A 14,898-nucleotide genomic window follows, 5' to 3' on the forward strand; every position below is an offset into this window, starting at 1 on the left:
TAGGTAGTGTCATTGCTTGCTCTGAGCTGTGAACTGTTCTGGTTTGTGATGGAAATTAAAGCAAGCTCAGGACAGAAGAAGATATTTTTAACTGAGTTTTCGTCGTCTTCTTCCTAACCCAGTTTTACATTTACAACGTGCAGCTGCATAAATAAACCAACCATTTTCGGAACTTTTACCCTTATGCTGTAATTTCATTATAAACGAAGCAACTTTACTTTAAATAAATACACTATTTTCAGTTCATTTTGCAGAATTTAAAAGTACCCTTTTGAAGCAATGTTGTTGAAGATTAAAACTTGAATCGTAAAATGGGTAAAGTGGAAGATGAATGATTGAAGGTGTTAGGGATTAAAAAAGGTATATAGATAGTGTCGCTAAGAACGAGGAGCAGAGAAAGAGCTGTCAAACCTCAGTTCCCAAAAATCTGAATCGTAGCGTTTGACATTTTGCTTTCAACTGCGGCATCACTAACCAGCTTTTTCCTCTTGACTTCATCCCAAAATTCATTTTTTTAATTCACATTTTCCTTTTTTTTTTCTGCCATTAACAAATTTGTCAAACCAACCACTGCAACGGACACATTACTCAAAAGCTGGCACCTAAATCAATGACCTAAAAGGAACCTCAGAATAGCGCCACTTCTTCCTCTAACTTTTTCAATTTTTCTCTCTTTGTTTCCTTCACAAAAGGTAAATTGAAGAACCCAAACAAATTTTCTAAATTAGAATCAAGAAATGCCATTATTGGTCAATTTTTCGTTCAAATGCCACACATACCCTAAATGTCAACTATTTATATGCATAGTGATTTTTTAAAGTTCAAAACTGATTTTTGGAAAACCGTGATTAAAACAAAATTTGTTGAAAAAAAATTTAAATTCTATTTCATCTGAATTAGATTTTTATTTTTTTTATTAAAGAAAAAAAGGTTTAAAAAATAAAGTACAAAAAATAACAATTTAAATTTGGTTTTCCAATACTGACTTCAAAAAAAAATCACTATCTACCTAAACAATTAATGCAATATCCTATATAAGTAATTTTTAGATCTAAATGCGTTATTTGGGTGAAACATTCTAGTATTTGTACTGTGTGAGAAGAAGTAGAAATAGTTTAAAAAAATATAAAAAAGATTTGTAAGTTCAGGATATAATATTTCTTATTACACGAACGGGGTCTCATAATATTAAATACAAGTAGACAAGAAAACCAAAATATAAGTTTATTATCCGAATGTTTAGTATTTTTTTGTATGGATTAACTTATAATTTATATTAAATCTCTTTTGCATATTGTTTAGAAAGATTTCAATCATTTCTCTGTGTAAACTTAAAAAAAAATTCTTTCTTTCGTCCTCTTTCCTTCATTTTCAACATATTCCAACAAGGCTAATCATTGTCATTAAAAATAAGTCGTCCATTTATTTGACATTTTAAGCTCAAACTACAATAACCTAATAAGCTATAATTATTTTATTTCACTTTCAATCGGTTATTTAACGAATTCTAAAGGGCAGGTGAAAATAATGACTTAGTCTTCCAAACGCAGGTTTCGATTTAACCTTGTAATTTTTAATTGTTCATTTGATGTCATGTTTGTCTTTTTTGTCATAATAGTGTTAGAATGTTGGAATTTAGGTTTTCTCATTCCTCACCAAAACTTGGATTTTTCCTGTCAACCCTTTGAAATAATTTACAAACCATTATCAAGTGTTTGTAAAAAATTTAAAATTTGATATAGAAAGAAACCAAAGTCGTATTCCATAAATCTAAACATCTTTCATATTTATATCAATTAAAAATAAAATAAATTTATAATATATAAATAAAAACAAATTTCATTTTATTAATTAATTTTATAAGAATGAGTTAAGTATAAAATTTATAAGAAATTACATCGATTGAATATTTATTTTTAGTTTGGTCTATCATGTTATATTTATAGAGTAGTTATTAAATTATTCACATTATTTTCATATTTAGATGATATAAACTTTATTTTATAAGTTAGTTTTGTAAAATCAAATTAAATTTAAATTTAAATATTACTTAAAGAAAAAAATTTCTTTAATGATGTGACATGCACTTAAAATTTGAGAGTTATTTTATGAAGTTTAGTAAGAATTAAATATGAAAACATAAACGAATATTAAGCATTGGCATTAGTTAGAAGTGGTTTAAGGAAACGTGATTTGTATATACTAAAGAAAGAAAGAAGAATTTGGTGTTGAGAAAGGTATTGTTTGTAAAATATAAAGAATGTTTGGTAGTAAGAATAGAATGTATTGAAGAAAAGAGTTGGCACTATCAAATCAAAGATCTTTGTGCCCTATCAAATATTTAACTCTCCACCTTTCCCTTTCTTTCCCTTTCATCTTAAACTCCAACCAAAACACATTAAACTATATCACTAAACCCTATAAGGAAATATGCAACCAATGCTTCCTTTGGAAAACCTATGTCCTAATTTATACATTTTATATCATAACAACGTACAATCTTCACATTACTTTATATATAAGTGTTTCAATCATTCTTCCAAACATTATACACAATATATTAACTCATTATTCATAATTAATCTTTACCAAAAATTTACTTGATATTTTTAGTAAAAAAATTATTTGTGTTTGTAAGATTCGAACATCAACCATACCTTGCTTAGAGAAATTAAATTTAACATTCTTCATGCCCACTACTTCTTATTACTAATGGGTTAAAGTTGACCACTTAATTTAAAACTAATATTCTATTGGTAAATGGTGGTCATAGAAGAATTTTGGTTTTTGTTTTTAACAAACTTGATAAATTTAAAAAGAGCGTTAAATATCTTTTGTCCCTTAATTTTTATTAAAATTTTAGATTAATTTAGTCTTTTAATTTTAAAAATATATAAATTTCATTTCTTTAATTAAATTTTCTTATATTTATTTGAGATTTTAAACACATTTCATTTCATGATAGTACATTTCATAATAGTATTTGAATTGTTTTAATACATTTTAATTTTAATATTTAATTGAAAAATGTATTTGAAATATAAAAAAATTTAATTAAATTTGATTAAAAGAATTAATTTTACGTAATTCTAAAGATAAAAGACTAAATTAATTTAAAGTTTTAAAAATAAACTATTTTCAATTTTTACAATAATTAAAAAGAAAAAAACATATTTAACCTATTTACAAACACATTTTTTTAAATATATTGCAAAATTAAATTTATTCTTCAAACATGATCTAAATCAAAGAAGTGATATAAAATTAATTTTAATGTTTAGGTAAACTTTGATGTCTATCCAGCCATGTGAGACAAAGATCAAAAAGGGTTTTGAATTCCAAGAACAATAATTTATTGAAGTATAGCTTTACGAGCATGTTTCCTTTTCTTATAGAACGATGAACTTGTACTTACATTCACACCAATGGAACTTTTGAACATCATATTTATTTTTCAATCGATATTAAATTTTTACTTTAATAATTAATAATAATGTCTGGAATTTGACAAAAAGATGGAAATATTTGGATCTTAATATTCTAAATCAATTTCACCCAAATTATTGGAAACGTGATTAAGAAAAACTTTTACTAAAAGTGAATTCGTTTGCTTATTTCTTTATAAAAATACAAAACCAATCTAAAATGAAAGGTTTTCAAATTTTGGTGTTTTCTTTAAATGAAATTGTAAAATTAAAATGAAGGAGAAAAGGCACACGTCTTTCAGAAGTAAAAACAAAATTTTAAAATTTAATTTTTGTCCTTATTTAGATTCTCTCGAGCCAACAGTAAACTATTTTTTGTGAACCCAAAAGGTAAACGTCTTTGCATTGCATAAAAAATAAAAAAGGTAAATGTCTTTTTAGTTCAATAGTAACATTTTATTATATTATATTATGTTGTACTTTTTTTCTCAATGATTTCTTTTTTTTATTTCTTCAATTCTCGTGTTCTGTGCCCTTCTACTAATACCCATGAATTTCTTAATTCTTACAAATTTCACTTTTCAAAAAATTGTATATTTTTTTAAAGATTACATATATTTTGAAAAGCTTGGTCCAATTAAAATTTTATAGGTTAAAAAAGTTGTAATCTACATTTATTTAATGTAGAAGCTGTATACGAGGCCTCTTCATCTGAAAAAGGTCACATATATACTATAATTTATTTATTTGCCTAAAGATATCAACATAATATTTGTTTCAAAAGTTATCACATATATCTATATTTAATAGCCTTTTGTAAAAATTATAACTTCATTTAATTTTATAAAATTAATTTTGTAAAATGAAGTTTTCATCAACTCTTATAATATAACGTGATTATATTTTTTAGATGATGTGAGGTTTTTAAAAATGAGACATTTACATAGGAAATAAGTTTTGAACAATTTGTGTATATTCAGGTTAACAAATTTGGAAAATGAATTTATAGGTGAATTTTACATTATATTAAATGGATTTTGGATAGTTACTAGAAATAAAGTTTTAATTTTATACTCAAATCTTATCTAAAATATAAGAAAAAAGAAGGTACATTATGACAGTGTCAGAGATAGTAAGAAAAAGTTGGAGCACGTGAGAGACGTAAAAGCCTACTTTTTCTTAGTAATGTCACCATTCAATAGATGATAACACTCTTATATAGTACACAGTTTCATTAATTTACTGTCTCAAACAAAACCAACCAAAATATTTTAATTAAGGGTTAAATATATTTTATTTTTAAATAACTTTTAAATTGTATTTTATTTTTAAATTAAATATAAATTTATTTTGTGCTTGTGCTTTAATAGACAGTAAACACAAATTTATTTTTAAAAACTAAATTATATGATTAAAGATATATTTAAATTGTATTAACCTTAACTCTTAAACTATTATTATACATGTCAAAACAATTTTTTTAAAAATAAAGATTTTTAAATTCCTTAAAAGAATAAGAATTATATTTGAAATCTCATAGTGGCATGGAGTTTCTTGATCCATTTTCTTAGGATTATCTTCGATGGAGACAATAGAAGAGTTCTAACTTAATATAAATTTTTCTATTTAAATATTTTGATTGAATAAGAGTTAATCGAATAATATAATAATAATAAATGAATAAGAGACTCGTGAGATTACACGAAGGGAGAGAAACTATAATTTTATAAATGAACTCTAATCAAATATGAATTGTCTGCTTTTATAAATTTCAAATGAACTTTGTTTACAATAAAAATAACTATCAACATTAATGTTTTATATTAAGTCTAAGATAGTGTCTAGTTTAAAACTGAACTTCATCATGTCTTTAGAAAATGTCTTAAAAAATTAATAATATATATTATGATTTTATCGTTAGAAGATTACACATTTATTTTAAAGAAAACAATATATTAAAAGTTTTTTATGATTTTATTAGAAGATTAAGAAAAATATATATTAAAATTTGTCATTATTATAACATATAAATAATATGAAACTGCTAAACATATCGCAATAATATTTTACTAAACAAAACACAAGCTAATATATATCAATACACGAAACGAATTTAATGATTTATCCTAAAAGAAATTATATGAATTTAGTTAATTTTATTCTATTTTTAACTAATTTTTTTTCATAAACTTTTCTAAAAATTAAAATTAATTATTTGACATATAAAAATTAATTAAAATTACGTGACTATTTCTCAATAAAATTCACAAATCCGTCCCTTATGATTACCCTGTCGGATAAAGTAATGATTTATATATAATTTCAGTTCCATTTATAAATACGTTGGTAGACTATATATTATTTAAAGTGGGTCACCACAAATATTCAAGAAATATGTATATACAACCTTGTACGTATGGTAATATCGCATAATCCAGATACCAATCGTACTACATCATACAGAATCTGATTTCAAAGATTTTGTTTAAGTGAAAATGGTTCACATGTCACAATACGCACCTGAATTATTATAATCATATCAAACAAAGATTTTTTGTTTGCGTAAAAGGGATTTTAACAAAAAATACATATTATGTAGTGGTATTTTTAAAGGAAAAAGATATTTTAACAACAACATTTGACAACATTTTGATACGGGATATGTGTTAAAAATACATATTACTCACTATATTACTCATTACTTTTCTCACAGAATTCTAAATGAGATGATTCTTGTTTTATTGGAATCGAGACTCGAAGATCTTTCTTTAGACACTAGACTCGTAACTTTTAGACAACACAGTCAACTGCAATACAAATTATAAGATCGATATTTTAATTACGTTTTTCAGTATTTTCAGCTATGACCTTTACTTACTATTTTACTCATTACTTTCTTCACATAATTCCAAAAGAGATGATTCTTGTCTTGTTGGAATCTAGACTCAATGATCTTTCTTTGGACACCAAACTTGTAAATTTTAGATCACAGAATTAGCTGCAATAAAAATTTTAAGATCAACATTATAATCACGTTTTTTTTGTATTTTCAGCTATGACCTTTACTGATTGATTTGCTTATAATTCTCTCCACATAACTCTAAATGAGTTAATTCTTTTTGGGTTGGATAGTAGACTCAAAGATCTCTCTAATAACCATAAATTCATAAATTTTAAAGCATTGAACTAATTATGATTAATTTTTCAAATTTTCGTAAGTTTGCACAAAATTTCTAGACTCAAGGAAATTTTAAATCTGGATTGTGCCTTTATTTTGGCTTTACACACTAAATTGAAATAAGGAGCTGGACAGTAGCTTGAGAAAAAGTATGGTCGAACACCATAAGGCAAGTTGTATTAACTAGACCAATAATACCATGACCCATATCACCAAACATTTCTAAAGTTATACAATATCAAATGGTGCAGGACCCCATGCTTATCATTTACTCACGGTCTTATGGCATTTAGAAGAGATTTGAATCTCAAACTTATCATTTATCAGTAAGAAACCAAATTTCCACAAATTTCAAAACATCATCCAAGAGTTTAGAGAAAACATATAGCACAGATTTGCATACAAGCCTTCTATTCTTTCCAAACTCAGACTTATAAGGTATTATTCGGTCAATCATCTAGTTCACTCTTACAAACCAAAAAAATTCATACTTTCCTCACAAAAACCACATCAACTGCTATATGTTCTAGACAACTTCATGCCACACTAAACCATACCACCAAAAACACCCAAATAACACAATAAACCCATAAATGCCAAAACAAATTTAAATAAACTAAACCAACCAAACACAAAAAAAGGAATTACCCAAAACAAATGAGACAACCTTCACAAAGCACCTCCGATGACGATATCCAAGTAAGTTGTTTCCAAAACGCCTAAAGTTTGGTGCCTACAAACATTGCCTTCAACAGTCCGACCAACACCAACACCAACCTAGAGATTCATAACCTTCCACCGCCATCCAACACAATACTTATGCACACCATTGTTCATATCATATTTATAGTAATAAGGAGCATATCCTACATAATCAAGATCATACATCTATTATAGATTCATTTCTCTCCATACAAATAAACCAACCTTTAATGAACACAATGGCTCTCAGTTGGAACACAATGAAGCAAGATGTGTAGGTGGGAGGAACAATCGTGAAAACGCCTCTTTTTCCTCCTCCGACTGTACTCCGGCGACACTCCGACGACAATGGCTGGGTGGGAGGAAGCGCAGGTTTCGCATACGCACGGCGACACTATGACTTCACTTCAACAACAATGGGTGGTTGAGTGGAGGGAAGACGAGACCGTCAAGGTTTCACATACGAACGGCGACACTCCGGCGACACTGGGTGGCTGGGTGGAGGGAAGACGACATCGTCTAGGTTTCGCCTACACACGGCGACACTCCAACACCAATGAGTGGCTGGGTGGAGGGAAGACGAGACCGTCTAGGTTTCGCGTATGAACGACGACACTGCGACGACACGTACTTCGACAATAGTGGTGGCTGGGTGGAGGGAAGATGAGTCTCTCTCTCTAGTTTTAGTGCTTAGAGGTTCTCTCTCAAATGTTTCTCAGATTACAACTCTGAAAATGAAAAAATGAACTTAAAATTTGAAACATGCCCCAATTCTCATTGTCTCGTCATTCTCATATTAAAAACTCATTTTTCATATGCACCACTTACATTTTGACACTTGTCCCGTGTTAAAATGTTGTCAAATGTTGTTGTTAAAGTATAATTTTCCGTTTTGAAAACATATTTCGGTGGAAATGATTTTCTAATGTTAAAGTAATTGTAATAATTGATTATAAATATTTAATTGATTAAATTATTATTATTTATTATAATATGGCCATTATTTTAATTATGATTCGAATGTTGAATTTAAGGAAGATAAAAAACATTTAGTTGAAACAATATCTAGTTATTGAAATATTCGTGTATCTTAAATTTTTAAGAAATTTATTTTTGGTTTAAATTTGAGGGTATGAATTTGAGATGAAAAAGAGGTGAAAAATGATGTTGTTTATATTAAAAAGAAGATTTGTGATTTGAATTCGTACAAGTTTGTGTATGATGTGATTTATAGATTAAATAAAATTTTAATATATAAAATTAGATTATTATTATTTTTTATTTATGAAAATAAATATAATATAAATTTAAATGTAAATAATATAAATTATATTAAAATAAGATTGAGGTTGTTATTTAAAATTAAAAAAATGTAATTTATTATCATTATTATTTAATTATATTATAATAATAAAAAATATAAATTATATATATATATATATGAATCAAATCGATTTACTTTTTTTTAGTTTTTCTTCTTTCGTAATCAACAACTACTTCTAAATTCAATTTTTACAATCATTAATTTCTTTCATTAAAAGTCAAAATCATCCTTAATCGTCTATCACTTATGATTTGTTCATTTGGAGAGAAGAACTCGGAAAGAGTGAGTGAATGAATTTGAGGGAATTTGAGAGTGAATTAATTGTTGTTTATTTGAATAGATTTGGAGGTAAATGAGAGTGAATCTAGAAGTAAAGTTTATGAAAATTAATGTAGGATTTGATTGATGTGATAAATAAAAAAATTTGTTTAATTGATAGAAATTGAAGATTATCAAAATGTCCCTAGTTATTAAAGTAATATAAAATGATAATTGTTAATGTTATATTTAATTGTAAAAATGTTTATAAAGAGTAAAAAATTAACATTAATTATTAAAATTAATTTTAATATTGTACAAATTTTTTATCAAAATGAATTTATTTTTAATTGTAATATTTTTTAATTGTAATATTACATCATAAACAATTCAATCTCAAAAACAAAAATTCTTCTTTTGCACATTGATGGCGAGTTTAGTGTGAAACGCAACCCCAAACACAGAAGGAACCGAATACCAACGTTGGGAACCGAACACACCCTTCTTCTGCACAATGAGAACCGAATAACCCCATGGGAACCGAATACATGGTTCCATATAAACTCTTCACATCCCTATAATCGAATACAAGTGGAGGAAATCGAATACAGGTGGAGGAAATCGAATACACCTCCAACAAATTTCATTCGAGCCACTGTTATTCATCTTCTGCACTTTCAAACTCCTCTTCATCTTCAACCATCATCTTCATATGGCCATCAATGTAAAAAAACAACGCCAAATTTCATACTGCAAATTGATTATGTATTTAAGCTTATGGACTGGAGCTGGAATTCAAGGGTAAATGAGAGATTGCACCGTAAATCCCTCCAAACCTCTTCATTCTTGCGGGTGATAAAAAATTAATGCATCTCGCAAATCGCAACAATTCCTTCCACGCATTTCGTCTCAAGTGAACGCAAAATTCATCGCTTTTCGTCCCTCGCAAATACTTGTGAACTATGTGAATTTGATATGTGGTGATGTGACTTTTTTGCTTTATCATTTATTTTTTACTTTTAACGTGACAAGAAACTCTCATGTCTTAGTTAGAGACATCAAATTGACATTGAATTTGAAAACAGATGTACATGAATGTCAATTATGTGAGAATCTAACGTCTCTTAATATTACTTATCATTTTATCTCCACTCAATCTTCAATTCATGAGCTTTATAAAAAACATAATTTCATAATCTTAAAATGTTTTCAAATGACTTTCAAGAAACAAATTAAAATTTGTTGACAATACAAATTTTTATTATTGACGAAATTTTTTGGCGATAAAATTTGTTGATAATTACATATTTTAAAATCTATTGATACTTTTAAAATTTTATTATTGTTTATCAGAAAATCTGTTGATAAAAAGAGTAACAATTTTTCATCCATATCTACGGAGAAACAAGCTTAAGATTTGGAACATAAACAACTTTTTTTCATTTCTCTGAGAAGGGTGTCTCCAAAACCCAAACTCGTAAAATCTACCCTACATCTCTTTCTTCAGTTTCATCATGTTCACATCCTTATTTGCCTCACTTTGTCGCCTAAGCATTATCACGTCCTCCTTGTCCTCACTGCACAACGAGTACCTTCATCCCGCACCCATGATGTCATCGACACCTTGTACTACTAAATACACCTTGTTCACCTGCCTGAATGAGAAGAAGTAGCACAACCATATACACCGCACTGAACACTATTTTCTTTAACAAGAATGAAAAGATAAAATATTTTATGAGAGAAAGATTTTATCTTTTTTCTTGTGCTTGACCATAACTATGAAAAATAGGTGGAAAGAGTTAGTCTAGAATTATTAAATTAAGGAGGTATTCGAAGAAGAAGAAGAAAAATGAAAAGATAAAAGGAAGAAGAAGGAAGAGTAGGAAGAAGTTGAACTAGATCACAGTGTTTACTCATGGATTTTTTATTGGTAATGACTGACAAATTTTCTGTCAATAAAATTTATTAATAAATATTTTTTTATCTTTTTGACCATAACAATTTTGATTTCCCAACCTATTTTAAATATTGTCAATAAATTTTAACGGTTGATAACATTAATTTTTCTTGTAATAGTCCTTCTTTCACCAAACCAATTTTAGAATAATAGATTGCAGGCTTAATATTAGAAACTCAATAACCAACATGTTCAATACTATATGCCTTATTTTACTATGTATTCAATAATTACAAATGAAATTTGGTGATATGTCTTATGTTTTCCATCTAAGCAACAATACCGTAACTAGATGAAAAGTGAACAACAAATCTTTTAGATGAGTAATTTATGAATACTTTCTTAACAAAATTAAAGAATTAATTATAGTTTTTGGAGAACTGATTTTTGCATTTTTTTTTGTCAAGGTATTAAAAATATTTATCTATGATAATTTATAGCTCCAAATTTATACATACTATAACACACTTCTTTATTTTTTAAAACTATAATTAAAATCTTTAATATTATAATGATAAACTTTTCTTGTTAAATTTATACATTAGTTTTCAATTTATCCCCACTCAATCTTCAATTCATAAGCCTCAAATAAAAAACCAAATTTCACAACCTTAAAATGTTTTCAAATGCCTTTAAAGAAACGAATTAAAATATCTAATATGTATACCAAAAAATAGTTAGTGATTTTTTAATATTTGGTCTTATCACTAAATTCTAATACTTATTTAATTGATAACATATTTATTTATAATTTAAGTTCTACATTAATTTTGATAGTTTGTTTTTAAAAAAAACAAGAAATAAATATAAATACATTATATTTTTTCTAATATATAATAAAGTATAGGTTTTAATTGTTTTCTTTGTTCCTAGTCTTGCATTCAGTATATCAAGTTGGTCTTACCTTTTAAAAATATTTCAATTTCATTCACACCTGGTATAATTTGTCTCAAACTCTTCTGTTAAATATGTGGAAACAAAATATATTTGAAAATAATATGGAAACAAAATATATTTGAAAATAATATTGTGTAAATCACAACTAATTAGAGAACAAAATAAATATATATAGAACATTTTTATATAAACTTAAATTTACCACTCCCTTTTCATTAAGTATCCGATTTATCACTTAAAAATTGGCTATAAGAAAACATATACAATCCTCAAAATTTCATTTTAGGTTCTTAAAAAGAATTTTCATATAAAAATATAATTTTTTTGAAACATAATTTTCATACAAGAATATAAGAATTTCCCAAAAATAATTTACATACAAAAAATATAAGAACACTTAAATTAAATTAAATTACTTTTATAGCTTTTACTTTTATTTTTTTTCACATATTTTATACAAAAAATATTTTTTGTGCATTATCAAAACAAATCTTACTTTTGAGAAACATATTTATTTTTAAACATTTAATTAATAAAAAATTAACTATAAATCACATGATAGTGAGATGAAGAAATCACTAACAAAGAGCTGCGACATTGCAGAAGAGCAAAGAATAAAAAGAGTTAACGCTATTTTCACATATTTAACTAAAAATTCTAAAAGTATGGATGAAATTAATTTTTTTTAAAAGATAAGACCAACTTGACACTACAACAAAACTAGAAAATAAAAAAACAATTAAACCTAAAATGTCCTATAATTAATTCTGTCTGAGCTACACTGCCGTTAATTTTTATTTTATCTTTCATAACACAATTATTAACTATCAATTTAAGAATAATTACTATTTTAAAATTTGTTGAATAACTTTTTTCTCTTTTTTATCCTATATAAAAATATATTTAATTTTATTAATAAATATTAATACTTTATGTTATAATATAAATATTTAACAAATGCACATATGTGACACCATCACCTAAGTTTTTACTAATGTTAAAAAAATCTTATTATTTTATCTTATTATTTCATTTTTTATTCTCATACTTTCATTTTTAATATAAGTTAACTTACTTTTGCTACCATTTTTTGTTACTACTTTGTATACCTCACGTTTATATAATTGTTCTCTCCACAGCATATCATTATTATTACTACATATTATAATCTCGTTGTAACATAACATAACACTATTCAATCTCTGTCATAGTACATACGAAACAGAATATAAATAATAATATTTTTATTATATCATATCATTTTATAATCATATCCAACCCTGAACATGATTAAAAATATTAAGTGTGTAGTATTTTTTTTTTTCTTGAAAACGGTAAGATGTATAATATTTTATAATAAAATGTAATATACGAATAAAAAATAGAACATTGGAAATATAAATTGTGCATTTTATATTGAGACGTGAAGACAGTTTTGTCATATGAATTAGACATAGGTATGTTTGTGAGAAGTAAAAAATCCGTTGGTGTTGACGTTGTTTGATGAAGATCTCAGAGGTAGATTGAGTTCAGAAGGCCTAGTCGACATTGCTGACCTTAAGACAAAACTTGATTCAGACCCACATGCCCTTCCACCTCTTCCTCTCATCACTGATTTTGATGGATCATGCTTCAACCATTTCATCACTCAGATTTTCTCATTTCATCTCCCACTAAAAAGATCAACTTTAACGTCCCCCACACACATTTTAAACATTCAAATACCACGACCAATCAACAATATTTAAAATAGTTTTATGATTATCGTAAATCTAGACATGACTTTAATTTTTATATTAACTAATTATTAGAAATTCATTAATTATTAACAAATACAATTTGTGGACAATAATAAAACCTTGTCAACAAATCGAGTTTACTGATATAATTCACCACAAAAATTATTAAAAACTAGACGTGTAAATAAATATTCATTGGTAATTATTGACAGTTAAAAAATTTGTAGATAAATATCTATCAATAACTATCCATAGATTTTGATTATTACTAAAATTTATTAATAAATATTATGATTAAGTATTTTTTTTCTTTTTCTTCATCTCCTCTTTTTTATCTTTGTTGTTATTGCATCTTCGTCGTTCCTTCCTCCTTATTTTTCTCTTCATCCTCTTTCTCCTCATATTCCTTTTCCCCCTCTCTTCTTATAAGTTCTCTAACTTCAACGTGGCTCTACCATTGCCCCGTCCTTGCATCATCATTGTGTCATCACCGACTTTGACTTCTCATTTTCTTTTCGTCTTCTTTTTCTTCTCATCCATCTCCACTTAAATTATACAATAATCTCATTGGAATTAACAAAAAATTTGTCACCTATCTTACTGATGAATTTATTAAAAAACAATTTGTCGATAATAAAAATTATAAATTACCGATAGATTTTACCAATAAAATTTACAGACGAATATATTACCAATGTCAATATTTGTTGATAATACAAATTCTATTTTACTAACAAATTTAGCAACATATTCATTATCAATAAATATTTTCCTCAGTGATTGAAATTCTAAAATCTATAAATAAAATTCTTTGGTAAATTTGGTTTTACTAATGAATTTATTTATTTATATTATTATACAGATTCTTATAGTAAGTAGAAATAAGAAATTTAAATATATTATAAGAAATAAAATTTATAAATGCATTGTTTTAAGATGTTAAGTTATAAGTGGGAATCTTTTATATAAGTTAGAGTTAAGTTTTATTAGTATTGTATATTTATGAATAGCCTTGAATGACCTTGTACCTGTTAATGTAAAAGATTAAAAGTTATCATGTAGTAAATATGAAAGTGCAATTAAAGCCATATTATTTAGCACACTAAAGGAAAAACTTTTGTTGAATGATGTAACTTTGAGAAGGCTTAAGGGGTTTGAATGATGACAATGAGAAAAGTCCAAACAATTAGATGATTGAGATAAATGGATGAAATTGAAATTGGAAAATGTTGTGTTGGGGTTGAAGAAGGAAGGGGACAGTGATTTCTCCTTGGTCCTCGCCGGTTATCTTGTTGAATTGGTGGAGCCTGGTGGCGTGGGTGTTGTAATAGCATGCAGTAGTACAACAAAGTGAGAGAGAAAGTTGGCGATAGATTGATGAGATACATGTTTTGTCTTTGCTTTTAAAGCTAACT

Source organism: Vigna angularis, chromosome 2 (genome assembly GCF_016808095.1).
Source record: "Vigna angularis cultivar LongXiaoDou No.4 chromosome 2, ASM1680809v1, whole genome shotgun sequence".
In the NCBI taxonomy this organism is placed as follows: domain Eukaryota; kingdom Viridiplantae; phylum Streptophyta; class Magnoliopsida; order Fabales; family Fabaceae; genus Vigna; species Vigna angularis.